This window comes from Vicugna pacos, chromosome 4, assembly GCF_048564905.1.
Source record: "Vicugna pacos chromosome 4, VicPac4, whole genome shotgun sequence".
Taxonomy (NCBI): Eukaryota; Metazoa; Chordata; class Mammalia; order Artiodactyla; family Camelidae; genus Vicugna; species Vicugna pacos.
The window spans coordinates 25,203,608-25,231,372 of NC_132990.1; the positions used below are offsets into that span (position 1 = coordinate 25,203,608).

At 45.7% G+C, this 27,765-nt stretch overlaps 4 long non-coding RNA genes across 5 annotated transcripts in view; 2 read left to right on the top strand and 2 right to left on the bottom strand.

Annotated features, from left to right (window-relative positions):
- LOC140696018 (uncharacterized) overlaps positions 1-17,560 on the top strand; it is a 53,044-nt gene extending 35,484 nt beyond the window's left edge. The window contains exon 2 of the long non-coding RNA XR_012071938.1: positions 17,301-17,560. This is a non-coding gene — a long non-coding RNA (uncharacterized lncRNA). The remainder of the gene's footprint in view (positions 1-17,300) is intronic.
- On the bottom strand, positions 1,501-8,288 carry LOC140695834 (uncharacterized). The gene is made up of 4 exons (XR_012071664.1): positions 8,164-8,288; positions 7,258-7,488; positions 2,621-2,826; positions 1,501-1,651 (listed from the first exon to the last, which is right to left on the bottom strand). It is a non-coding gene; the product is annotated as an uncharacterized lncRNA (long non-coding RNA).
- LOC140695835 (uncharacterized) lies at positions 8,286-11,243 on the top strand. The gene is made up of 2 exons (XR_012071665.1): positions 8,286-8,317; positions 11,004-11,243. It is a non-coding gene; the product is annotated as an uncharacterized lncRNA (long non-coding RNA).
- The window catches only part of LOC116280201 (uncharacterized), a 39,503-nt gene continuing 27,371 nt past the window's right edge, over positions 15,634-27,765 (bottom strand). The window contains exons 1-2 of one of the 2 annotated variants that reach the window (XR_004189494.2): positions 26,280-26,399; positions 15,634-16,972 (exon numbers count right to left, since the gene is read on the bottom strand). This is a non-coding gene — a long non-coding RNA (uncharacterized lncRNA). Of the gene's footprint in view, positions 16,973-26,279; positions 26,400-27,765 lie in introns of those variants that run through there. The other variant, XR_012071937.1, reaches the window with a different exon arrangement.

Consider the following 27,765-nt stretch of genomic DNA (forward strand, 5'->3'; position numbering starts at 1 on the left):
AAATAAATACCTCCCCTTCAGTAAAGCTGTATCATAGCCAGTAGGAAAGCAATCTGATTAAAGTAATTGGCACTGACTTTTGAATGACTGATAACTTTACCTCTTTTAAAAAATTGACATTTTTAGAAGGGGCTGTCCAAGAACTGAAGTGAATCTTTAATCAGTGAAATTTTAGACAATGTAAAAGAGAGGAGTGAAGAAATTCAAGGGAGGGCAGGCAATCACCCCTGCAGATAACAGTGCCTTCTAAGTTGGTGCTACGCTTGACAGCTTCCTCCATTTCTCCTGTTACGAGCCCACCAATTTTCTAAAATGTCCATTTTTTTTTTCACAATGAAGGAAGTTTAAGCTCCAACAATGTGGAGAAAAGATTGCAGAAGATGCCATCATTTCTAAGTATAATTTCTAGATGAGAAACGGTATTGGCTAAATTTGGAGGCTGAAGAGTGTACGGAATTTTCTGCTCTTTAGTTATGCATACAAAAACTTCTGTAATTTGAACTACACAAATAGTGGCAGAAAAGATCAGAGATGTGCAAAAGAATTCATTTTGGCCATGTGCACTGAGACAAACAATGCAAAACTGGATTTTCATGCTAATGCCTTAAACGCTACATAACTTAAACAGAAGCAATCAGTAATTCTCAGATGATATATTGACATTAAAATATTTTATATGAGTATGACAGAGACTTCTAATTTTGTATCTAATACCTGCTCTTCCTTTATTATCAGTAATAGAATCCTGATTGCATTTAGGGCAGTAATTTTTTTCCCGAAAGATGACATCTCCCAGGCTCCCTTGCAGCTAGGTGCAGCCATGTGACTAAGTTTTGCTCCTGAATTGTAAGTTGAAGTGTTCTGAAGCACTTCTGGAGAAGCTCCTTAAAGGGAGTTAACCAAGCCAGGGTGGACGTTCTTTCTTCTTTCATGCTTAGAGAGAACATATGATGTTAGAGCGACCTCCTGGCCTCAGGATGGAAGAGCAGAGAGCTAGAAAGAACCTGTGTTCCTGGTGACTTGAGAAGCCACCCTATGAGCCCCAGAGAGCCATGGGTAGGATTCTTATGTTAGAAATAATCCTTGTATGTTTAAGCCTTGGAAGTCAATTCTCTGTCATTGACAACTAAATGCAATCCCTGACTGATTAAACCAGTTACTTCTCTCCTTTGGGAGAAAGAATATCATAGAATAAAATGAACATGACATTCATTCACCATCATTCCTAATCCATGCACTTCGTTGTGCCTGCTTTTTGTTTTATTTTGTTTTTCATTACCTCAATTTTTAAAAGATGTTTTGCCTTTTAGAACCACCCAGTAGCTGAGTCTTCAGTTCCTTGTACTCTGGAAAATTCCTCCCCTTTATGAGCAACCCATCTTTCAACTCACAGAACCCTCCACTAATAGAATTTTGCTCACAAGATGACTCTAGGGGACATTTACTCAGACAGTGTGACTGTCACCACAGTTGTTGGAACTGAAGTTATGTACACAGATGAACTTCTCTCACTTGTTTATTTTCCACATGGGGCGTCTCATTTAAAACAAATCCATTGTACATCCCAGGCCCTAAATGTAGGCTGTGTTAAGAATATCCTTTGAAACGTCTCTCTTCTTTTCTCCAGAAAGGAGGGGAGGTAAAAGCTTGACTGAAAAGAAAAAAAAAAGTAAAAAGAAAAAAAGAAACAAAATAAAAACCATATTTTTAACAAAAGGATTTTTGAAAGCCTTGGAAAAGGTTGTGTTCGCTCACATAAGGCCCCACTGTTTTAAACATATTTTACTATAATTTTTCCTTCAAAATTCTGACATGCAAAGTTGAACAGGGCTCTTTCAGTGTACAACCCCAGGACATGGAGAAATAAAAAGAACAGTATTCCAACTAATGCATACTCAGTGGGACTCATAATATCGCATAATTGCTTGAAGTCCACAGGCTGATCCGATGTCATCTTCAGAAATATGCAAGTTTCTTTTTGTTTTCTGACTTAGAGATATTTTCTTGCTTTAGGGCTTAACCCTTCAGCTGCTCCCCGAATTACTGAAACATGATGAAAAGTGAACATGGAGCAGCCTTTCTGAAACCCACCCTAGAGGTCAGGGAAGAATCCCCCCAGATCTGCCAACTTTTGTTCTAACAAAAACACACAAAATGAATTCAACTTTATCAGTGAACCCCAAGTGTTCCTTTTCACCCATTTCCTTTTCTACCTGTTTCTAAATACACATGCACAAACACACACACACACATACACACACACACACACAGCCCTTTAAATTTCTACAAGAAACTTTGAAAGAACAAAGAGTTGCTATTTTGGAGCATGTAATGACATATTTAAAAGTTCATCAACTTCCCCCTTAAAAAAAAAAACCTGGCAGTGAATCTAAAATAATAATTCAAAAAGATTTAGAGAAAAAAAAAATCCTTAAGACCTCTTCCTCTGTAAAATTATGTAAATCATAAATATACTGCTGGTCTGGAAGTGGTTACAACAAGCAAGGAAACAAAAGATATGCCTCGGCAGACATTGCTGACAGTGAGCTCTGTTCTCCCATCAGCATGGAAGAGGATTTGGGAAAGTAAGTTCTCATAAGAGCTAATAAGAGTTTCTCACCACTCTGAAGAAATCCCAAGTGTGTGTGTTCCAAGAATTAATTCTAAGCCCTGGGCTATAACTGATTGCATGGACCCAGTACAGAAACGTGTCCTCTTCCTCGGGGGTGAATGAGTCTTTGGGTGTTCCAAGCATTCCTCCACTCCTCTCTAGTTTTCCCTTTGCTTCGCAGTTGGTCATTGTCCCTGACCTTCCAAACAGGATCCCTGGAATGAAGAGGAGGAAGCACTATATAAACAGTTCATTCTAGAAGTGTGAGTCATCCCTGAATCAGCTCCCCCATTCCCTATATAAGGAACGCCCATTCATAGCTAAGCTGCTCAGTTGCTTTTAGAAAGCATTTCTTTGTTTTGTCTTTCCCCATACCTTTTCCCCCAGGGCAAAGGTTTAACTTGTTCACTCTTCTCAAAGCCTTTCAATACTTGGGTTGGATATTCGGTTAACAGAACATCAGGAGTTGCATTTTGCTTGATTGTACAGCATTAGGAGCCAGCCAACTCAAAGGGACACTGCAATGCCATTTTATAATTAAGCAGAGCACCCGCTGGACCGCGTGTTATAACAGATGTTTCCTGGCCCCAGGTACTAAGCCAGCACATAGTAAAACTGCCCAGAGCCTCTCCCTGAGCCAAGATGGGTCAGTGTCTGGAACAACTCCTGTCTAGTGTCTCTTAGTGTAATTAGAGAATGAGGCTAGCTTTTGGTCATTAATTCCGTTTGAAAAATAGCCATGGCTAAATTTAAAAAAAAAAAAAAAAAGAACATCGGAGTGCTTTTAAAATTGAAAAGCCCAATAAGAAAATGGAGATAATTTATTGGTGATTTATTATTTCTAACAGAGTTTTAGACCTTATATAAATTCTGTACAATGATTTGCAAAATCCTTCAAGATGTTTTCCAAAATTTTCACTCCATTTATAAAATGGATAAAATTAGAGGTTCCTTATGCTTAGGCTCGAAAAGAGTTTATAGATTGGTTAGTACCAGGAAATCAGACTCATACGCCACAGCGGCCAGTTGGTAAATGAACAAGGCACCCAAGGGCAAGAAAAACCATTCTGCCTTTACTATCTAGTTTTCTTTCACTTTCTTGTTTTTAGTAAGAGACATGGGTCCAGGAAGATACCTCTCTACTCTGAGAAAACAACAGTCCAAGCAGGGCTTATGTTGGGGAGGTGTGTGCCTGAGGTGGGCGTGGTCCTTACCTATGGCGCAGGGAGGCTGCTCTCAGCCACTGCATGGTGCCGCCCCTGCCTTTCTCTCAGGGCTCCTGGACCCGCCGTGACCCCGCAGCAGCGGAGAGCATGGCATCCCCAGGATGCTGCTCTAGCACAGAGGCGTCCATTCTCAGGGATCGGGCCCCCTGTCTTAGTAGTTAAATGTTTTTTATATCTCCCTTGAGTACAAGTTCACAGACAAATAGAAACTGGCATTTCGCCTCTGTGAAGGGAAGACTCAAGGTCAGTAGAAAATGATGATGTCACTGGGGCCCTGGAGAGCCCATGTTAGAGAGGTGAGCAGGTTAAAAGGGGCAGCTACTATAAATTGAGTAGGAATGTGGAACCTTGTGGCCAGATCTTCTGATTTCTCAAGAGAGGAAAAAAAATGTTTTTATATAAAAATCTCTCAATTAAATTGTCACCTCATTTAAATATTGTAAGGGGTAAACAACGTACTTCTGCGGTCCAAGTCCAGCCTAGCTGATCCAAATTTGCAACCTAATGTTTAAGTGACTTGCCCGAAGATCACGCAAGTGATTAGAGGCGGGTCAGAGCCAGAACCTAGGATCCCTGACTCCCCGTTCCGTGAAATCTGACTTTCGTTAAAACAGGCCTTCTCAGCCACTGAATCCCTTGAAGAGAGAACTGTAGACGACATACCCTAAGAAGCAGGAACTTATATATTTTTCATATTACATTTCTTTATATGAGTTTGTTCTCCTGCAACAGACAAGTAAAAACTCATCTCTGAACCTGACAGAGGAAAAGAGGACAAAACTTGCCGAGATAACTGGCCTTGTAAAGCTGTGACAGGGGTGGTCCTCTGGCTGGTTGGAGATTGCCGTCCAAACAAAGATTGATAGAGCCTGAAGAAGGGGTTCAAAACACCCTAAGCTGAGGGTGACTCCTAGCAGGGTAAGAAAGCGTCCACGTCTGAAGACACTTCACTCTTAGGAGTGATCTGATTTTGATGGATTTCCAGTTTCATATGATCCTGAGGCCAATCTGTCCTTTCCATAGCTACTCTTTACCTTGGTTATGAAGCACAGCTGTGCCCGGAGGTAGACTTCTCCATGGATTAACTGACATTTTATTGAATACCTACCATGGCCTAGACCAAATATCATTATTATCCCATACTTCTGATAGCACCCCACCCTCCACTTGACCTGTCTTACTTTTATCACTTATACAATTATCCATTAGTTTTTAAAAACCCATGTTCTTTTTTTCCTTAAGTAGGAAAAAACTTAACTAGCCTTGTGTTGGGAGAGGGGTTACATCAATGAATGAAGTAGCCCTTGATCTGAAGTCTCCATGGACCATTAACACAGAACCAAGTAACTAATAAAAATGTTGGAAGAACTACGGTGAACGGAAAGGAAGAGCCACGAATTTTCCTCAGGTCACAGGGGGAAGTGAAAAGGGCCTCACCCTTAGGTTGAGCCTTAAGGAATGAGCACGAATTTTCAAGGCCAAAAAAGGAGGGGAAGGTCATTCTAGGCAGAAGCAGCGGCTGGAAGAGAGGCATGAAGTCCCAAGTTGTGTTGGGTGTCTGGAGACTAGCAAGGGGTTCAGCATAGCTAACACCAAGGACACAGCAGGAGAGCCGCAGGAAAATGTGACTGGGCTCGGTTTTAAATAAAGTATTGCATAACCGGGAGCACAGCCTCCTGCACCGTAGGTAAAGGAGCCGCACCGAAGGCTTCAGCCCTGGAGGGGGCCGCGTGTGTTCTGTGTCACAGGAAGGTGACTTTGCCCTCAAAAGGCTGAGGCGGGAAGGGACTGGAGTAAGAAGGTCAACTTGGAAGCTTCCCAAATTCTTCAGGCAAAAACTGATGAGGTACAGTCACCCTCCCTATTCGTGGGTCCTGCATCCAGAGACTCAACCAGTCGCAGACAGAAAACATTTGAAAAATAAAAATTCCAGAAGGGGGAGGGTCATTTCAGTGCTAGAGTGCTTGCCTAGCATGCACGAGGTCCTGGGTTCAATCTCCAGTGCCTCCAGTAAACAAACAAACAAACCTAACTACTTCCCCCCAAAATAAAAAATAAAATTAAACAAATAAACAACTAAAATTCCAGAAAGTCTCAAAAAGCAAAACTTGAATTTGCCCCCAGCTATTTACACTGCATTTACAATGTACTTACAACTATTAACGTAACATTTACAGTGTATTAGGTGGTATAAGTGATCTGGAGATGATTTAAAGTCTCTGGGAGGGTTGTGGAGGTTCTATGTAAATACTACGCCATTTTATATAAGAGACTTCGGTATTCTGGCGGGGGTTGGGGGCTGGAACCAATCCCCTCTGGATACCGAGGGACGACTGTACTGAATTAGAGGGTAGCAGCTGAACCGGAACAGTGAGATCTGGAAATCTTTTTTGAGGTTGAAGCAATAAAACTTGGTGACCAGTTCGATAAGGAAAATGGGAGGAGTGAAGATTGAATCCAAAATCTTTACCTTGGGTGCCTGGGTGGGAAAAAAATGCTATCTAGCAAGACTTAAGGGAAGCAGGGCTTCTGGAGGGTGAATGCGGAAAAGGGAGAAGTCGGGGCTTGCTGGTGAGTTCTGATCTGGAGATATTGCAGCCAAGTGCCTTCAGTAGGCTCTGGTAGGTGAACCTTGCCAAAAAAGCGTTAAAAACTGGAAATGGGGCTCAAGAAAAAAAATATAGAAGCCACGAGCTTAACCCATGTAAAAGCACTCTGAAAAACTACCTTTAAATGATAGGAATGGAAACTGCTCATACTGAGAACCCTAAATGATATCAATTAAATCACTTGAAGACTGATAGTAAAAGAAGGCACCAGGCAGCACTTCACCAGCTTCCACGTCATTATCTTTAATACAATAAAACTGAGAAATTATTTTTCAAAAAGCACTGGGCTTGGAATCATGAAGACATAGGTCTGAATCCTAATCACGCCATTTGCTAGATGTTTGATTTGGGACAAGTTAATATTTAATCCCGCTTAGCTGGACATTTAGGTGTTTTGAGGCAGACACTATTCTGTGGACTGGAAATATAACAATAAATAAAGGCCCTCAAAGAGCTTAAGTTTCCTTTTTTGTAAAACTAGAAGACTGTAATGAGATACTAGGTTTCAAATACCCAGCACGGCATAGAGAGCACTAAGGCCTGTCAAGTGCTTTCTATTCATAGGCTCATTTAATTCTTCCACCCAAACCATGAGGTGGACATCAGTGTTGTTGCTTTATACCCTTGGGGGGACTGAGCTTGCCTGCCTTGCCCAGTTTCACAGGGAACAAACCAAGAGTTATCTGATTCCCAAAATGTTGCACTTCATTTTCTGTCCTTTGCCAAAACCAAATAAGCGAGGCAGGTAAGAGTGCCTTCTCTCTTAAAGCCCTGAAAGTATGAGTAAGCGAACCAGAAGTTATCAAGTTACCCAAGGAGGTGCCAGTTAAGTTGAGATATATGGCATATTTACACCAGGATGATCAAAATTCGTTAGTCAAGATAGCGCTGCTATGAGTTTCTTTAAATGGTATTCAGAATGTCTGGACCAGGTCATTCCTACAAATGCTCTTCATCAGTTCGTACGTGGCCAAGTTCACACCATCGGACACAGTGGCCCAGGCTGTAGCTCCAGAATTTTCTTTCCTAGCTCAAATCATTTCTGGAAGTAGGTGGAGAAAAAAATTGAATGAGTGCATAGCTTAGTGTTAAAAGCATTTTGGAGGTACTTTTCATGTTAGATAATGAAGTACAGCTGCTTCAGGTCATCCTGGAGTGGGAATCTTTGACACTCGCCTCCCTCTCCACTGTCACTCTAAGTCTTCCTCTCTGTCCCCACCACACTGGCGTAATCCAGGCTCTCTTCATTTCTCCCTTGGATAGCACTCAGTCACCTGTCCCCCCCTCTCCTGATCGTGCTCCCACAATTGTTCCAAATCTTTAGCCTGTTCAGTAATTCCCCATCACCTAAAAAATTATACCCGCATTTATGTGTGAATGCAGGTTGCTTGGGACATTTGACCTTCATTCCCAAAGTACAGAACATCTTAGGTCCCAAATGCACCACATTATTTCACACCTAGGACCTTCTGCACTCGGTGGTCCCTCTGCTTGGTGGGCCTTTCTTGGCTTTTACCTGATGAACTCCTACTCCTCTTTAAACACAGCCCCAGAGTTATCTCCTCTGAGAAGCCTTTCGTTACCTTTCCGTGTTCTGGTCGTTGTAATTCCCCAAGACTCTATTCATTAATAAATCTGTCACACCAAATGACTTTCACTTGTTAACATGTTAATTTTCCCCTGCAGACTCTAAGCTCCTCGAAAGAATGTACATTACCCTGCACGTTTTCGCATCTCCGTGCCCAGGAGAACCCCAGCACACACAGTAGGGGTTCCGCAAATACCGTGGCAGCAAATGGAACCTATTTCAGTTCTCATTATCACAGTCATCATTCCACGGTCAGCGTTCACTCCAGGAGCATAACTGGTGGGTAGGTGCTACATTTAGTGCTTTGAGTGGTCAGAGGAGAGACAGCCAAACTCTGCTGATTCCGATGCAAAGAAAAGAGGGCCCCTCTGAAACAGAAAGAAAAGCAGAAAAGCTAGAGGAGCTGGAGACGTGTTCATTTTTGTCACTTTTGGATGCCAGAGGTTGGGATTTTAGTGCGGGCCAAGCCACTTACCTTAGAAGGTTCTGACAAATTCTCTGGGAAAAATAAAAGAAGTGAATAAAATTAAAATCTGTGGTCAGAAGGTTACAGAAAGGAACGGCACACATTTGTGCAAGGAAATAGGAAGTGGTCTTGTCTTCCGCAGCAGGGCTGTCTAATAAATCTGGAGAGTTTTATTGACTTCATAGGCGCAAAAATAACCACCCGGAGAAGACATCGGGTTTCACTTATTTTTTTGGAAAGTAATTTTTCACAGACGCAAGGTTAAAAGAAAGTGGTTGCACGGGCTTGGGCTGTGGTGGTGCGTCTTCTGGTATGCGTAATGCAACTGGATCTCAATTCTGGGACGATGCCCAGTCTCAGAGGTCTAAAGCCTCTGTTGAAAGCAACGAGGACAGAGTGTTGCCAAAGTTTTATGTACGCAACTGTAGATCGATTGTCTTAGTGCAAGGGTAGACTTTGATCAAGAGCGTCGGGAGGGAGGGATTTCATTAAATGCTGTTTTCAACCCTTAATTCTACAGCTTTTACGTCTACTTGTTCCTAAGTCTACCACAGACCCCAAATGGTCCTGACACAGAGAAGCCCCTCCCCAAACCCCGCCTGGCTCTCAGGCAGCGGCAGTGACGGGTATGGAAGGAGGTCTTGGGTAGAAAAGATACACAGTTTGAAAGGTTTTCTCCTTACTCCCTGTGTTTTTGTCTCATGTTAGACCATTCAAAGAGGAAAAAGCTTCAGGCTGCTCCCCTCCAGCCTCCTGTCTGCGATTCATTAGGAAAACTTGAAAACTTCCCCTACACAAAGACAAGCTTTCCTAAGGAAAGGACTGATAAGAGTGTATGTATGTTGCATGAATTCTTCCCCTTACAGACATCTGGTCAACAACAGAAAATTCAGCCAGTTTTAGAAGGTTTAAGCAGTCCTTTCTGAACTCCTTTCAGTTGTCCTCATAATTACGGAAAAGGTGGTAATATTTTTACCATTTTACAGCTTTCATGTTCAGTTCTCGTGGTGAACCCGCAGGTGAACCTTCTCCCGTAGGGTAAAACAAAACCTTGCTCTGTAGCTTCATATTTATTCTGTAAATAATGGGAACGCAGGTAGAGGAGCTATGACCTTGGCCAGAAGCTTGACGAGTGGAGCCACCTGCTGTGTGGGGGGCCAGTTATCCTCAGAGCCCCCAGCAGTCTCCATGAAAGGGGACTGGGGTCTCAGAGTCAGATCACTAGACTGGGAATCAGGAAAGAGAATCTAAAACCACTCCATCTGAAATAATCACCCATTTGAAAGATGACAATGATAAATGGGTAGTTTTGAAGTGTAGTTTTTAGGAGCAGAATCCTTTTTCAAAAGAAAATCTTAACTAATAAATTAATAAGCATTTATTGAGCCCTGGCCATATGTGGGATGCTGGGCTGAGCCCTTTACCTGTATAATGTTAAATTTCACCGTCACTTCTCTCAACAGGCATTGGTATCGTGTCTATTTTATAGACAAGTAAAGTAACAGATCCACTTGGTCTAGATAACACACTGTATAGCCTACCATGTAAGCAGATCAAAATGGGGTTCTTGTGGTGGAATTAGGATTAGAATACCATGAACCTCTAACCCCTTCTGTCTTACTCCTCTGTCAACTTCGTGGGTCTCCCTAAAGCAACCCCAAGGCTTTGTGGAGCAAAATTCTGAAATATTTCAACTGGATAGCTCCCAAAGTTTTTCCCCAGTCTAATGCCCAGTGACCCTCATTCTGGAGATGTAAATTATAGATAGCCTCAAAATGAGCTCCTTAAAGCTGGATATTGGCAAACGCTGTTCTTTTTTAATGGGCGGACTCAAAAAGTCACTTTTCATACACCTTTAAAGAATAGATTCTTCAAATTACTTTGCTCCACTAAACATAGGGTTGAGTTCAAAGAATTGTGCAGATATCAGTATTCTGTTGCTGCAAGGTTAAATGTGCTGTTTACATGAAAACAGTACTGCCCAAGTCAGGACCACTTAATATTTCTTTAATAATTCAGTTGTTCAGTATTCTGTAACTAACTTGTATGCTTGTACATTCCCTGGCAAATTTTCTCTAATCTAGGTAGGTGCAAGCATTAGGTGTTAGAATTTTTGCCTCTCACATTAGCTAGATGTCTGTCTGGGTATTGGCTCACCCAGAGCAGGGGGTTCATCAGGGAAAGGGGAGACTTTTGATGTCTTTGTTAGCTGTTCACAAAGGGAAAAAAGTCCACAGGCTGAACCTCTTAACTCCTAACTCACATCAGACATCCCTAAATTGCGTGATTTTAGTGTTGCTAAGTGGGGGTGGGGAAACAGGCTCCTTACAGTGTGGTGGGGGTGTAAATCGGTATAAAATTATTGGAGGGCAATTTGGCAATAGCTATTAAAAATGAAGTGCTCATACCCTTTGACCCAATAATAATTCACCTTCTGGGAATTCATCATAGAGAAATCCTCCTACAACTGCTCAGAGATGTAAGTGTAAAATGATGTTTGCAGGAATCTTTGTTACAGGGAGAACTGGAAGGAACCCAAATGTACATTAACAGGCAATTGGTTAAGGAAAGCATGGTTCGGCCATACAGTACAATACCATGGAGCCATTAAAAAGAAGATCACTTTTTACAGACTGGCATGGAACTATGCCTAAGATGTATTGCTAGCTGGAAAATAGCACGCTTCAAAGTTGAGAGTGTAATCCCATTTTTGTAAAATAATAAATAAAGTTTTAATATAGTCCTCGAAAAAAAAATGTTAACTGGTTTTCTCAGCTGTGTGGGATTATGAAAGATTTTCACTTCCAGTGCTGTATATTATAATGTTTCAAGTTATTTAAGTATATATATTATATATATGCCGTTAGTTCTGTAATCAGAAAAAAATAAATGTTTCTATGGCTTGGTCCCTTGAGAAGCATGTTAAGAAAGTGTGGAAGCCTAGTCTAAATCCTTCAACTTGAGTGAAAAACAAAACTTAGCTGACATTGGAACAGTGACGCCATTTAACCAAACGGAGGACCATGCATGGAAATTCTTCTGGCCTTTAGAGCCTGTAACCCATTGTAGTAATTGGCCCCTGGTGGAGTGTTCTTTCAAGAAGTAGCTAAAGAGAATAAACTTAAACTGTGGCCAGTTTTTGAACTCTTGCTATAGTTGAGAGGACAACTGAGGACCAGAGACTCAAACTAAGATGTCTCATCCTCAACAGAGACTTGCCAGGGATTGGGAGCACCCATAAAAGATGAAGAAGAGTCTGTGTTTAATTTTCACAGTCTTAGCAAGCTAGGATTTGGTGTAATTTATCTCAAGGGCCGATTCCCATTGCTGGGGCGGGGGGCATGGTCTATACCTTATACAGTTAAGAGGACTTTTTTAACCAAAAGAATGCAAAAAAGTTCAAATACAGAATTAGGTACAGGGCTCTGGAAGGGGCCCCCTGAGAAAGAGAGGCCCTGAAGCTGTTCTTTACTAGTTCCTCAGCGATCTGCTCTGCTCTGCTGCCGGGTTCTTAAGCCAAGTTAATATGGAGAGTAACAGGCACACTTCCTTTCCTTTAAGAATTATCCCGCCAGAGAACGTTTCCGGCTCACACGTGCTGAAAGCTAGAGGCAGCACCCTGAGCCCTGGGAGACCGTGCTCTGTGCTTCGGGGGATACTTGAGTTTCTGTGCCTGTATAAGCCCTGGAGAAGCTCTATTTGTTGATCATGGCAGATGCCCAGTTCTTGACGCTCATAAAACCATGGCAGTCAGGGTTGGAAAAGATGCGTCAGGTCATCAATCTGGATTTGGGTCCAAGGCAGGATGGTTCCCTATTGTAGTCATTCCAAGCCTTCATCTAGGCAGCTTAGAAGTATCTGGAGGACCTAACTCTTCAAAGGCTGTTCCTCTCCTCTGGTTCCCGGGCAAATGAAAGAACAAAGCATTTGAGAGCCACACAACTACTTAATTATATCCATTCACCTAGATTCCTATCAATGCTTTCCACATGAAGAAAACAATTTAGTGTAAAGAAACTCTTGTGTCTCCGGCAGAAGGTTGCCATCAGGGAACAAATCACTGATTTTTTCCGGTTCCTTGTATTTCAACCTTGGTGGTGAGTTTCTTTTTAGCTTTGGGAAAAAAAGCAAACTTGCTGGGGTTCTCTATAGCCGGCATTATCAAGAACAGGTAATATTTAAATGCTGCTTTTGTTAATGGGAAGGGAGTGGCTTCCCAAACACTTATTTTGATTCTGCTTACCCCTGTCTTTAGTGAATTTGAAACGTTCCCAGTTTTCAATGTTAGGCTTCTATGACGCTGTAAACATGGGGAATCTCAAAGCTAAGTTTTAATTTTCCCATGTTTTCTTGTAAGTTCAAATTGATAATGACCCTCATCTCCCAAAAGATTTTGGTGGCTGTTTTTTGGTAGAGAGGGAGGATTATACTACACTAGGAAAGTAGGCTTGAATTATTACTGACTGACTAATGTATGATATATGTCCTTAGTGACATCGCTTATACCCTGTGCCACACACACACGTGTGTGTATGTGGTTCACATGTTTGTTCTTTATGTATTTGATGGTTTATGTGGGTTTTTTGACTTGAAAATACTCCAAAAAAATCTTTTTTTGGTAAGTAATGCTACTAGCAAATACAAAGTACTAAAGAATAATACAATATTTGGATTTTGCTTTTGAAAGTTCATTTCCTTTTTAAATCAAGACAAGTGGGCATTCGTTTATTGATGCCTGTGACATCAGTACTGGTACTTTTAGCAACAAGCAACACTCAGCAGCCTTTTTTTTTTTTAAGAATTCCCAAAGATGTTTTCCCAGTTAATCAACTATCAAGACACTGTCTGAAAATGCTATCTGAGCTAAACTTAGCTGAGTTTAATTAGATTTTAAAAGTTGACTGGGAATTCATCCAAAATGTGCTCATCATGAAACAAAGGTATTTGAAAGTAGTGGTAAGAGATAGGGTTCTGGGGATAAAATAAATTTCAAACCTCTTGAACTGGAAAAATGGTTAAAGATAGAAATGCTGCAGATAAAAATGTTTTCTTCTTACTTTAAAAATAGTAGAATACTGTATGTCTGTCCCTGGAGTTTTCTGTGGCATGCTTCTCTCAGAAGTATGCTTGTCCACACTGGCAAATTACTAAGGATAATGGAAAGTAAGAATTCCTGAAAGGTATAAAATTATCAAAGGTACAATGTCATTGAAAATCACTGTAAGAATATTTTTCCAACCCCCAAATTCCAAAGGATTGTTTTATGGTCTGTGAAGGTACTTAGTTTTAATCTCATAAAAAAGTTAAAATATCTTAGTTGTTCAACAAACAAATTCTCTTTAGGAAAAATAATGAAAGAACATGAATTTAGTACTATCTGGAAAAATATGCACTGTATAACAAAAAGCTAATGCTGGTACCCTCATTATTGTGGGCTACACTAAACTCCTTATGGCCAAATAAATTGTAAGCTCTTAAATAGTTGGATATCTGTCCTGAATAGAATGTTTTAGATGCAGTTGGGTGTAACAGTTGTTTGTGAAACAAATGAACGTGAATGAATTCAGGTAGATCTCAGATTGTTCACTGTTTGATATATATTTTTCTGATTGTCTTTATTAGTTATGTTTGATTTAAATAGTAACTAACGAAACGATAGCAATTATATGTATTTACCACCCTATCTGTGCTCTGAAAATTAACACGTCTGTATTGGTTGAGAACCTGGTTTTAAAAAAAGAAATTAATTTGTTCATATAATAAAAAAAATTCAGTGGTAGAATAGATTCAGCGTCTCAAATAACATGGTCTAGATTCTGACTCTCTCTCTCTCTCCCACTGCCTTCTGCCCTCTTTCTGTCTCTGCATCCCAACTTTACCACTTTCTGTGCAAATTTCATTCCTTAGCAAATATGATGGCAGAGGTAGAACCACTTAGCAACCCCCAGTAGAAGCAAGGTGTTTCTTTTGCAGTAGAAGCTGACGTCCCATTGTGTGGGTCACCTGCCTACCCCTGAACTGTGCAATCATGCTGCAGTGGTGTGCTGGTGGATTAGCTTCCTGTGGCTGCTATAACAAATTACCACTATCTGGGTGGCTTTAAAAAACAGGAATTTACTTTCTCATTTCTGGAGGTCAGTAATCCAAAATCAAGATGTCAGCGGAGCTGTTCTCCCTTCAGAGATTCTAGGGGAGATTCTGTTTCTTATCTCTCCCAGTTCCTGGTAGCTCCAGGCATTCCTTGACTTGTGGCCCCTTCACTCAGATCTCTGCCTCTGTGGTCTTGTTGCCTCCTCCTCTTATCTGTGTGTCTCCTTTGTGTATTTGTGTCCAGTCTCCCTCTGCCTCCATCTTACAAGGACACACGTGATTGTATTTAGGGCCCCCTGGGATAATCCAGGATGACCTCGTTTCAAGATCGTTAATTTAATTTTACCTGCAAAGATCCTTTTTCCAAATAAGATCATATTCACAAGTTCTAGAGATTAGGACATAGACATATCTTTCGGGAGGGCCACCATTCAACCCACTATAGCTGACAAATATTAAACAATCTCCTTGACAAAAAAAAAAAAAAAGAGGAAGCCCTCATATAGGGTATCTGTCTACCTCTGCAGTATAAATACTCCCACCATGTCCAATTTCATGCTGCTAACAGGAAGTCACTGAATATGAAGTTGAGAAAAGACACACAGTAGCAGTCTGTTATATTGTATTTCCACCATCCAGATTCAATAGATGTAAGTAGCCTCCAGAGCATGGATAATAGTAAAATGTATTCAAGTAATTAGGAAGTGATGAGTTTCGAGTACCTAATAACTTTGTTTTAAATATAATTTATTTAATTATGCATTTATGCACTTTAAATTTTAATGGTGATGATGTTTAACAACTGACTCACTAAATTCCTGAAAATTTACCTTTGGGTTCAGATGAGCAGGTGTGAGCCAGCTCCAACACCAGTGGATAGAATTCGCTAATTGTTCAGGGCAGAGTCACAGAGCCTAAGGCAAACGGGCAGCAACGTGCAAACCGCATGGACTGAAAATGAGGCGATGGTTCCTTTTAGACAAAATCGGGGTGCTACTAGTGCAGGAAGAGAAAGAAATATGGAAAAGACCAAAACAACAAAGCCACTTCCACAGCATTGTTTATACCTGTTAGATATTAATGATTTCAAGCTTAGGGAAAAAATTTCCAGCAAAGTACAAAACAGTTTCAGGTACAAGTATTGTGGCTATGCACGTTTCTGTAAATCATTCTCTTCACCTAAGAGAAAAACCACTATTCACATCCTCATTTTACTTAGTTCATACAATCTGTTTTTAAGCCTGGACACATTAACTCCAAGGCGATCAGCTTCAGAAAAATACATAAACCAAAGGTCTTTTTTACAGTATCATTTAAAAAAAAAACAGCTTTATTGAGAGATAATTTGCACACCATGCAATTTACCCATTTAAAGTGCAAAATTCGATGTTTTTTGGTACAGTCACAGAGTTGTTCAACCTTCACCACAATTAATTTTAGAATATTTTCATCATCCCCCCACTGAAACTCTAAACCACTTGACTGTCATCTTACAGTGCCTCCACTCTGACCTGTAGCCCTTGGTGACCACTAGTGTATTTTCTGTCTCTGTAGATTTGTCTAGTCTGGGAATTTCATGTAAATAGAATTGTACAATATGTGTTCCTTTGTGACTGGCTTCTCTCATTTAGCATAACAGTTCAAGGTTCAACACTGTTGTAGCATATATCGATGTTTCTTTCCTTTTTATTGCCAAATAGTATTCCATTGTATGGATATACCGCCTTTTGTTTTTCTGTTCATTAAGTTGGTGGACATTTGAATTGTTTCTCCTTTTTGGCTATTATGAACAATGCTGCTGGGAGCATTTGAGGACAAGTTTTTATATGGATGTAGTTTTCATTTCTCTTAAACCAGCCGTCTTTTAAGTTAACATTTTTAGCAAGGTTTCTTATTTTCCACATGCTTCAGGGAACTGCTGTTTAGGAATGAAATCAGAAATGCCACATAGAATTCCAGTCCTCTTAAATATTGGGCCACTTAAGAATCCTGGGACTCATTCGGCCCAAAGGAAGAGTCAGCTCAGCAATTCCCGGGTGGAGGAGGGCGCTGTTTGTCAGAAGGACGTAGGACCTGACTTGGGGTCCACAGATCGCTGAGCAGGTGTAACTGAATTTCCTCTGTCACAACCAAAGCCTGGCCTTGCCCACAGTAGGCTCATAATAATTAGTCCACCCCAATGCCGTTTCAGGTGCTCCTCTTCTGCCAGGTATAAAGAATAATAAAAATAAAACCTTACTCTCTGACCTGGAAATCAGAGTCATGGGGTTCGGAAAACTTGCAGGAAAGAGAGGGAAACTTTTAGCTTCTCTGACAGAGGCCAGTAGAGAGCTGCCTTTTCTCCTTTGCATGATGGAGAGTTCTTCAGAGTGTCCTACAGACCTGCCATGAGGGGGGCGAAAAACAGTTCTATATTAATTTACAGAGCAACTTTCTTCCAAGAAGTTCAGTGTCTCAAACAGTCTTTCACTCATTCCCCCCGAGGGAGTTTGCATAAATGTGCATAAGAAATTACTTCTTTTAAAATTTACACTCCCCGGTTAGCCAGTCCTGGGCAGAAATAGAACTAGAAAAGCAGACCTCCTGACCAAACATTCCGCTATAATATTTTCAGGGAGCTTCTATAAATCAATGCATATCCTTAAAAACAGGATCTCTCCAGAACGTCCCCAGGACTCTGCTCCCTGATGACTGATGTTCCTTTCACCAGGGGCAACAATTTCCCTTCCCAGTGAGAGGCAGCCAGCACGGCGCGCGCCATGACCCTGAACAATCCCGTGCGTGTACAGCTGCGTGCTCAGGTCCACCGCGAAACAGGCAGCCCGGGCTTCCCTCCTGCAGCTCAGCCCTGCTGACCCGGCCCAGCTGGGGACCCTCCGGAATCTCTGGTCTGGATCAGCCCAAAGGAGAAAGAGCCCTGCTCTCGAACTGCAGGCCAAAAACTGAAGTCTAGCACTTTGTCTAACTGAAGTCTAGCACTCTCACTTTGTCACTTGCTGCGTCTCCATGTTGCTTGGACAGGGAGCTGCACTGCCCCCGGGGGGGTCCTGCTGGTCATCCTGTGGAACGTCATCGGTTCCAGGGGCCCAAAACTCTCAAGTCGGTGCCCGGGGGGATGGCTCTGGGAGAGTCTCCAGCATCAGGCACAGGGAAGGCCCAACCCAGCCCCCCACCCCAAACCAGACACTTAATCCCTCGTGCTGGGCCTTTCCTCAGCAGATTCTTATTGTGAGGTTCTGATGGCCCATCCCTGAATTGTTGTTGTTGTTGGTTAGGGCCACTCTAGCTCATGCAGAATCTCTGGGAATCATACCTGGGAAATATCTCTGCCTTTCCTCCCACCCCCAGAACCCCTCTAGGCTCCATCCCTCCCGGGGATTCTCGGGGAATGGGAAATCGGAAGCCAGTTAGCAACAGAAGGTTCACCCCTGTGTCCCATGCTCCACTCAGCCTCCGACACACGGTGTTTCGGTCCCCACACTCTTAACCAGCACTTGATTTAAAATTTGTGTTAGTCGTCGACAGGGACCGGCTACATAGTTTGTGGCGGCCAGTGCAGGCCGCTTGTTCAAAGTTTAAGAATTTCACATCAAACCAAGCATGGAAGCCCTTCCTCATCACACAAGGGGTCCGACGTGACTGCACAGGTTGCGCGTCTGTAAAGCCAGCCCTGCTGCCTGCAGTTACAAAGCAAAAGATTCTTAACCTCTCTTGACAACTAGAAACATTTGGCACCGCTAGGTTTGCACCCCCCAATGGAGCACAAAGTTGACTGGTGCTGAGTTGCCCCTTATTTTCGTTCACGAGGGCCACCACGACCAAGTACCGCAGGTGGAGAGACTTAAATGACAGAAATTTGTGTTCTCACAATTGCGGAGCCAAAGGTGTCGAGACCAAGGTGTCAGTAGGACTGCTTTTCCCTAAGGTCTCAATCTTGAGCTCGCCTTCTCAGTGTCTTCATATGGTCTTCCCTCTGGCCAGTCTGTGCCCTCCTCTCCTCTTCTTATGAGGACCTCACAGGCATGTTGGATGGGAGCCCACCCCAGTGACTTCCTTTGAACGACATCTATAAAAGTCCTATCTCCAAACAGAGTCACATTCTGAGGCACTGGGGGCTAGGGCTCCAACATACAAATTTTGGAGGGACACCACACAATGCAGCGGATCACAGCTCTTGGCTCTCGATGGGGCTCATCGCTCCCAGTCACTGCTCTAGCCCCGTCTGCAGCCCTTGTCATCCGCCGTCTTGTCTTGGCTGCTATTCTTCCTCCTGGTTCCCCTCTCTCAAGTAGGTGGATCTGGTCTTCCATGGAGCGTATGGAACAGTGACACTGTCTACAACGGGACAATGGCTGCACGCTCCCTCCACATCTGCAAAACTAAGGTTGCCACTCAGGGGATCATTTGCAGTGCTACCATCAGTTTCGTAAAAACAAAAATGAAAATGGACCCATTCTACAGAGAAAAGAAATTGCCGTGGGGTGTAACTGACTACTCATCTCAGAGACTAGATGTGCAGGTTTTAGGGGAGGGGAACTATTCCTGGGGCTCAGCCTACTTAAAGTCACTGGACTGTACAAGGGACGGCCCCAAATTTCAACGGAAACCCAACCATACAGCTCCTTGGAAGCCGCACACTCCCAAATTGGTCTTTGTACCTATTTGCAGACATGTTAGCCAGATTATAGCTGAAAATTCTGCTAATTCTGGGGAAGTTTTTGGTCTTGTGCCTGGAACTATTGAAACATATATTCACACCTACCACATGTAACACTTAGTAGCATAATTTCCAGCACAACACTTCAGTGCTTTATTTTTAAAAGAAACAGAGCAGAGACTAAAGACCTGCGTTCACTCTGCTGCTTTTTGCAGGAGGCTCCACAGAAGGTGGAGGGGATGGCTTCTGTGATGAAAAGAGGATTATATTCTATTTTTAAAAGGAAAGGGGCCACAAAAATCTTTGCTCAGAATCAGGGAACTCACGATGCTGAAACATATAACATTTGTGTCTGTGTGTAAATAGAAAAAAATAATGTCAAATGTGCCAGGCTCTGGAAAAAGAGTAATGATTATTTCATAAATCCCAATACTTATTGGGAAAAAACAAACAAACTACAGAACATCTTACTGTAACCCCTGTTGTGTTAAGACAGGGAAAGGGAGATTCTTAAATTTTAATGACTCTCCCCAGACGACCAGCCCACCTAAAATGCAGATCTTTTCTCCCAGGCCAGTGCAATTCCCACCCCACCAGGGTCCTTCTAAACAGGCATTGTCCTGTCGGTCTAAATTGCATGCGAAAACCACAAAACCCGCTCTTTATACCAGAATCTCTCTTTAGACTGCAGAGTTGAGAAAGCAAGGGCTATTTCAACTTCAGCTCCCTCAGTAAACAGAAGAAAAGGCATCTGACCCGCCGGCTTTTCCAGCTGGTCCCTGGGTCTGGCTGCCCGTGGGTCCCCGCTGCCGCGCGCCGGCGCCAACCGCCAGCCTGACACCAGGGGGCGCAGCAGCCTTTGTCCTGACAGTCGTTGAAAGCAGGCTCTGAAGCCTGGCTGGGCCTCCACGAAAATCTGACTTTCCCTCCTTTCCCGGTTTCTCTCCGGAACCAGCCCCCTCCCTGGCCCCCTTCATTCAATCTTAAAACCGTTTCCTTCTTCCTCCCTAATGCTCACAGTGTCCCTCCATCTCTTCTCAGACTGGTGCTTGTTACAAGGCACCCAGAGTGTTCCTGGAAGGGCTTGTCAGAGGCACCAGCCCCTCCCCAGCTGCTCTTCCTCTGCAAAGCTGAGGAGACCGTGGCCCCAGCCTATTAGTGGCTCTCACTGGGAGGCCCCTCAATTCAGGATGTTTCTAAACAGTCTTCCAGAGTGAGGCACCCTTAAGGACAGGACTAGCTTCCTGGAAGAATGATCACATATATTCTCTGACACCACCTTCCCCTTCTACTCAAAAAATAAAAACTAACAAACTAATGAAATGTCTGGTTCTGGAAAGCTCATGCACCCCCCCACCCCCACCCCCCGACAATCATTCACCCTCATCACCACCCCTGCTCCTGAACCATCTAAGATCAGCCTTTGGAGGTAGACACCTACCCAGGACAGGCTGCAGCATCCTCTCAGCCACACCTCTTTCCAGCCCACTGTGCATCCCAAGCAAGGATAACGGTGTCTTCTGACCACCCCCCCCCAAGCTTGGCTCTGCCTGTTGTCCAGCAGGAAGAAAGCCACTCACATTCCCCCAAAGCTCTGATTCCTAAGACCCCCAACTTTCATGGATACATGAACAACCCCTTCTCCTTGAAGACGCACTTCTAGCCCTGCCCCGAGAGGCACAACACACACAGAATGCTAACCCTCAAGTCCCCAAAACACACCCTTTTGCAGAGAACCCTAAAAACCCACCGTTCCCAGTGGCTGGGGCATAGGGCCCCATACAGGCCTTTGAAAGGCAGCTACTCTATTTGCATCGAGAGGACTCGAGTTCACATGCTATTTTCCCTGTCTCTCACTGTAGCCTCACAACAACCCTCAGAGACAGACAGGGAAACCGAAAGCCAAAGAGGTTTGCCCCAGTCCTGGAGCTGGTACAGGGTGGAGGCAGCACTTGGGTGACAGTACTCAGGTGACAGGGGCCTGAGAAGAGCTGTTTATCCAACTGCTGTCACAAATGCTCATCAGGGTATCTGCACCAAGAGAGCCTATGGTCTTGGCTCCTGAAAACTGTAGCATTAGTGGGAGCCAGGAAGGGGCAGGAGGAGACGAAAGGAAGGGGTGATGTTAACTCTGACCTCATCCTTCTTTTTCTCTAGGGGCTCTATCACTTCCGTTTTCTCCCCACTCACCTTAGCTGATGTCAGAGAATGAAAGTGCCGAGCCTGGAGACAGGTAGCCACAGCCAGGTGGCCTGATGTGACTCCCTGTCCTCACTTAGAAAGTAACAATAAGGTCTATCAGACACAGAGAGAGTACTAAAGGGCCAAAAAGGTCAATGTTATTCTGGGGTGGAGGGGGAAGGGCAGAAGACTTTTACTTTCATTTTATGTCCGTTTGTATTATCTGAAGTATTTTGGTTTATGCATATTATTACTTTCATAATTTTATTTTTAAATTTTTATTGGGGCTAATGATGCTCTTTAGAATTGCTGTAATGACGACTTATGTAAAGTGTCTGGCATGGCACGTGGTCTGGCACGGAGCTGATGCTTCCTGAACGGTAGTTTATTATTAGCTATCGCACCACCCTCAAAACTGAGCAAATGGACTTCCAATCAAGAAACCCGGGGTCTGATGCAGACTCTGCTCAAGTAAGTGCTTTCTCTAAGCCTTGGTTCCGTCTGTAAAATTACAAAATACAGGCCAGTTGATTTGGAAATTGTGGGAAGGACAGAGCAGAGCTCACAACCCAAAGTGACTGAGGCACCTTCTAAAATCCAGCCACAGACATTGCAAAGGAGGCTGTTCAAGCTTGAGTTCATCAGGCCAAAACCCTCCCTGAAAGTTGTCAACAAGGGTAGGCAGAAAGGGTCGGAGACAGCTGAACAAGTTCTAAAATAATATACAAATTAAATTAGGAAACAAAAATGCATGAAGACTGTTAGCTGTTAGCTTGGGGAATAGGGAGGATGGGAAAGCACAGTTTAGACTGTTCCTTGGGTACTGCTGGCACCATGATTATTCCCTGACCAAAGAGATGCCCTTGGCTGGCAGAGAGAGCGTAATGCAGGGCCAGGGCCCCCGGCCCAGCCAGAGCCAGCCCCAGTCCCAGTCCCATCCCCTAGGCTGAGAGTTCTGTGTAGAGCATAGAGTTAGTCTTGGTGAGTCTAGTACTCCCCTTAGTACAATCAGAAGCAGAACTGCCCAGTAGAATTGAACTAAAACACGCCTGAAGTTTCTTCCAGCATTAACTGAACCACAACAACAAAAGTGGGGAGACTGGGTCATAGAAGGTGCAGATGCTCAGACACTGCAACTTCAGCAGCTGGGTTGGGGAGACCTGTTCTGGGGCACCCTAGCATCTGAGAATCCAATAGAGATTTGTTCCTGGAACACACACTGATTCATTTCCCGCCAGCTCAGAATCGGAGGTTTTCCTTTTAGTTTCCTTTGCCAGTGCTGGACCTCTGGGGATGGGAGGCAGGTAGTATGGTGGGTAGGAAGGTTGAGACTTTTTTCGCCCTGCGGTCTTCTTCCTATTTAAAGCAGCACCGCCTGTTGTAGCAGCGTCCTGCCAATATTTGCAGGCAGGAGGATTTTCTGACATTGTAAGGGGGTGTTCAGAGCAGATGGGAGGCCCTTCCCCAAGGCCATCAGGCAGGGCAGAAAACGGTTTTACCCGCACCCCAGGAGGAATCCCCAGCCCCCATTATTGCGGTCATCACTCAAAAGGTATCTCCTTTTGTATTTTTTTTAAAGTAGATTTTTTCGTATCTCTGAATTATCTGGCCACGCCTGTTACAGTGACATCTCCCCCCAAAGCCCGTGTTGTCACTGCCTAAAGGGAAGGCAGTGTTTTCAGTTCTCGTGGTATCTGAGTAACGGTACCAAAGTATGCCCACACCAGGAGGATCCCTCCCTTTTTTATGAGGCCTAGCGATGGGCGGGTAGGGAGGCTTGGGCAGGTAGCAGCAACGCTGCCTGACTTCCAGAGGCAAAACCAAATAATTAAGAACTGCTCCAATCATCATACTTTGACAAACCTATATTCTGCGAACTTCAGTGTTTTGAGATGCTTTCTGTTGTACATTACAAGTCACTTTCAAAAGCAATTCTGAACGTCTGGCCACTTGTTAAAATGCTTTCTGCGCTTGCTTTTCCGCGTGGTTCTTTTCTGCGCCCGTTTGTATCTCTAATAAGCAGCATTGTTTATTATCCTTGGGTCCGTGCCCCTGGGATTGAACTGAAATAGAACGGGAGCGCCGAGGTTGAGGGCTGGAGAATAGGCTGGGTTTCCCAGGCCCCCGAGGGGTCCCGGGCGGCCGAGCTGCCGCGCGGGGAAAGCCCGCCGCTGCGTGTGCGCCCAGAGAAAGGCAAGTTTGCAAGAGCTGTTCCAGACGCCCTAAGGTCCTGAGCAACACGAAGCAGAGATGAGTGGGCACAGGAAGGCGTACGGGGAAGGGAAAAGCCACTAAGGTCTGGGACTAAGGGTGTGACTTCAGGGCCGAACAGGCTAATATTGCCAGGATCATAAAAACAGACTGCGACGCGGGAAACGTTCTGAGCTGTCTTTTAGGTTCGAAGTCTCAACTCCCGTCCCTGCGCAATAAATTCTCATGAATAAATTCTCGTTCTTCTGCGTAGCCCCTCAGTCTTCGCTGTCAAAACGAGTATCTTAAACAGGATGAGGATTACCCGCCTCCATCCCTGCAGTCGCCTAATATTTGGTCCCATTTCGTTTTCAGCCGAGGGCTTTGTGACCGTGGGGGATGTAAGCGCGTGCGCCGAGAAATCAAGCGCCGCTTTCCCCCGAGCTACAGCGAAAGTCTTTCCGCCCCCTCCAACCCCAAACGGTCCCCTCCATAGGGGCTCTCCCAAATTCCACTTCTCCCCAAACGGAGTGGGGTTCGCTATCAAAAAGCAGAAACCCGCATCGAAGACACAACGCGACTGCTTTCCGCGTCTGCGGGAAATTTTCCCGGTTTAGCCCGGAGTGTGTCTCCACAACCACCCCACTTTAAAAAGTCAGGGCGGGATCTGTTGGAGAGTTTGCCGGAAAGAATGTTATTAAACGCGCGCGCTAGACTCGGACTGTGTGCTTCCCAAGTGAGACTTCCAGCCCCAGGGCCCGGCCCTAAGTGTCCTTCCCGCCGGTTCGTGTGACAGACAAGCCCCCTGTCCCCAGTCTCCGAAATTTCCTCCAACAGGATACAAAGTCTGCTCAAATTGTCCTTCCCAGGTCCGCTCCCTCATCCAGTTAGGCTGTTTAAAAATACAGACTCTGCTCGCAAGAATGGAGTGATTTCCCTCAAGCAACTCCTGCAAGAGCTTAAAGCAGCCTCTGGGTTGCAGCGCGTCCAAGCGTCGGCGGAGTTTTCTGAATTTCAAGAAGTAGTAAAGAGAATTTTGGTGCAGGGAAAAGTGCGGGGTGTTGGAGTGTAGGGTGGGGGGTGGGCGCCTAGGAAGCCGCCAGGAGGCTTTTTGTTTTTTAAAGTTAGACTTGCACCGAAGTGCCGGCACAAACGGCACGGTTTCGTGGTTTCCGAATTTAGAGAATCGTGCGGCGTTTGGGCCCATCCGTGCAGCCAGGGTCCCCGCACGGTGTACTGGGGGCTATTTCCAGTTCCCCAAAAGCGAGCAGAAGCGGGGCGCAGTTCGCTGGGGACTGCCAGGAGCAGCGCTGCTCCCGGCTCTTCGGTCCTCCCGCTTCCCGTGCCAACCCCAGAACCATCCCATCGCTGCCAGGATTACACAGGGGAAAGGAGGGCCGAAAGCGTAGGCTGCGGGCTCTCCCAACAGGTAGTTTGGCCGGGGAGCTGGCCAGGCTTAAATATCAAAGGCTGGGCCGCCCAGGCCACGTTTAGCTGGAGCTCAGACGTAGTCACCTAGGGAGCCGGGGAAGGAAAAGTCGCGTTCTGGGAATCACTTTAAATAACCCGGTTTTCTCTCCAGTCTCCAACTTCTCTCGAAATAGCGCGAGCTGTGCCGTTTTGGAACGGCACTCAATGAGTCTAAATAAGCCGCTTCGGGCTGTAAATTCACATCCGATTTGGATTCTTTTTTTTCCCTCCGGTAGTTACTATAGAACCCAGCTCGGCTTGAGAGCGATAGGTATTTATTTGAGAATTGGGAGATTCCCTTTCGAAACGTCCTAGGCTCCAGAGCAAAAGAGGAAAAGGCTGTGTTGCACTTGGATGATATAATTGAATTATGCCTTTCCCTGGTGCGCAGTGAGGAAAAGCAGAATGCCAGGCCCTGTGTGGAATGGGCGGCAGCGGCCTCGCGCGCCAGCGAGCGCACCACACTTTCTTCCCAGGACGCAAGGAGAAGTTGGATTGGGCTACTGCGTCCTGCCTCCAGCGAGGATGCGCTGGTTGGGATGTCGCAGAAGCCGGATCCTGACTCACGGCCCCCTCCCTTTCGGGGGCTTTCTCCCAAACATCCCCGCCTGAGGCCGTGGGCGCACGTGGTGCGCGGAGGTCCGGCGTGCGACTGGAAACCGCGCGCGCATCGCCCAAAAGATCCCTGGCGCGCGCACGGCCTTGGCTGGGTGGGGGAAGGTGGGGGACCGAGCCCTTGAGCCCACAGATCTAATCCCGCCTTGGCAGACAAGTGTTTCCCGCTGCTGCACTGAGCCTTCGCGGGGTAGTGTTTTCCGCAGCAACACAAACCGCTAAACTCCCGGCTCTGGTCTGTCTCCTAGAGAAACGTCCTCAGGCTCTCCACGGTCACTGGCCTCTCGAAGCCTCTGGGGCCTTGGACGGCCCTGACCCGGGAGACTTGGATCTTTAAACGCCTCAGGACCTGGCCTCCCAGTAGCACCCAGCCTGTTCCCCAACGCCTACTCCAGCACAGCTTGCTTGCCCTGCGCCTCCACTGCTAACCTAAACTTTCCGAAGTTTCCTCGAGCTTTGCCAACTCAAGTTAGCCTCGGCTGACGCTGGCAGGGGGAGAAAAAGAACCCCTCTGCCCCCTCCACCTATTCTTCTCTCCTCTCCCTCCCACCTTCGGCCTCCCCAGTGAGTCCAAACCTGGCGAGTGGGAGCGCGCGGCGGTGGAGCCCCCGAAGGCACCGACTCTGCAGGGGACGGAGTTCGTTCCGCATCCCCCACTCTCTGCGCCTGGGCCGTTCCCGCCCCCTCCTCCCCCACCTCGTTTGCGGCGCTGGGACCTGCGGGCTTGTAGTTTAGTTTTGTTCAAATTTAGTTTTTTCTTTCTTTCTTTCTTTTTAAACTTTTTTTTTTCTTTGCGATTCCACCCTGTTGGAGGCTTGAGCGCCTGCCTGCCTTCCAGTTTCCTCGTGTGGGATTCGGAAAACTCATCCTTCGCGCCGGGCGGGTTGTCTCCCGAGTGGGGCCAGGGGCTCCCAGGCCCTGATTTCTCCTGCTGGGTTTCATCTCCCTGGGAGACCCTCGGTCCTGGTGTGCGGCAAATTCGTGCCGGAGCTCGGCCTCAAGATGAGCCTCCTATGCACCCCTCCGCCCCCACCCCCACCAGAGCTGCAGATGCAGCCCATTCCGGGGGTTTTTTGTTTGGTTGGTTGGTTTTTGGTGGGGTTTTTAAAATACCTGTTTAGGAGAACGGAATAGGCAGCATAGGGAAGACCCCCTTCCAATACCTTCTCGACATCTTCCCACACACAGGGAATTCGAGGTAGAAAGTACACCTCCCTCCAGGTCCCGCAGCGACGTGTTCCCCACCAGGCGACCCCCACAGAAAGTGACCAGAATTTGGTTTGTGGACGCTTATGTTTTTATTTTGTCTAGGATTAGCGGGGTTGGAGAGTTTTGCGTCCAGCCTTAACTACCCCAGGGCTTCAACTTTCAAACCAACAAGTCAACGGGACGAAACCGGAGCCCCGGGTGCGCTGCCGCGCGGCACGCAGGGTAGGGAAAAACTCCGCCGCGGTCCGCGCGGACTCCCGGGCCTGGGGTCGCCGGGCGTCTCTGAACCCCGCCGGATTGGGCCGGGGGCTGGACTTGACCCCGCCAGGGTCAGAGCCAGCACTTTGCCTTGATCCTTACACGTGCCGGATGTGTTCCTGCCGTCAGTGGCAGACGACGCCTGCCCTGCGCGATGTCCGTAGGAGCTAAAGGGTTCGTTCAACCCAGCTGCGCCGGCGTCCTGGGCAGCAGAAGCAAGTTTGCCTGACGCTCAAGGTTAGGAAGATGTCCCTCACCTCGTGTGACAGCGGATGTGAACCGTCTACCCAAAGCAAAGGTAGCTACAAATGCCTCCCCAGGAGAACGGCAGAAACCTGCCCCCACCGTGTCCCCCCTTTGCCCTCCCTGCCCTCAGGGAACACCTGCCCCGCGTTCTCAGTGCTCCCTCCGGGCAGCGCCTCGAACAGGCCCCGCTAGGGCTGGGCCGCCCGGACCCAGGTCCCACCTCCTTGCCCCCTCGGCTCCTCACCCCTGGGCTGGTCCCTGCACGCTTTGGCCCGCATTGCCACCAAGGCTGTGCTGGAGAAAGCCCAGCGGAGGGCGGCCTGGACTAGAGAGGCCTATTCAGATGGCA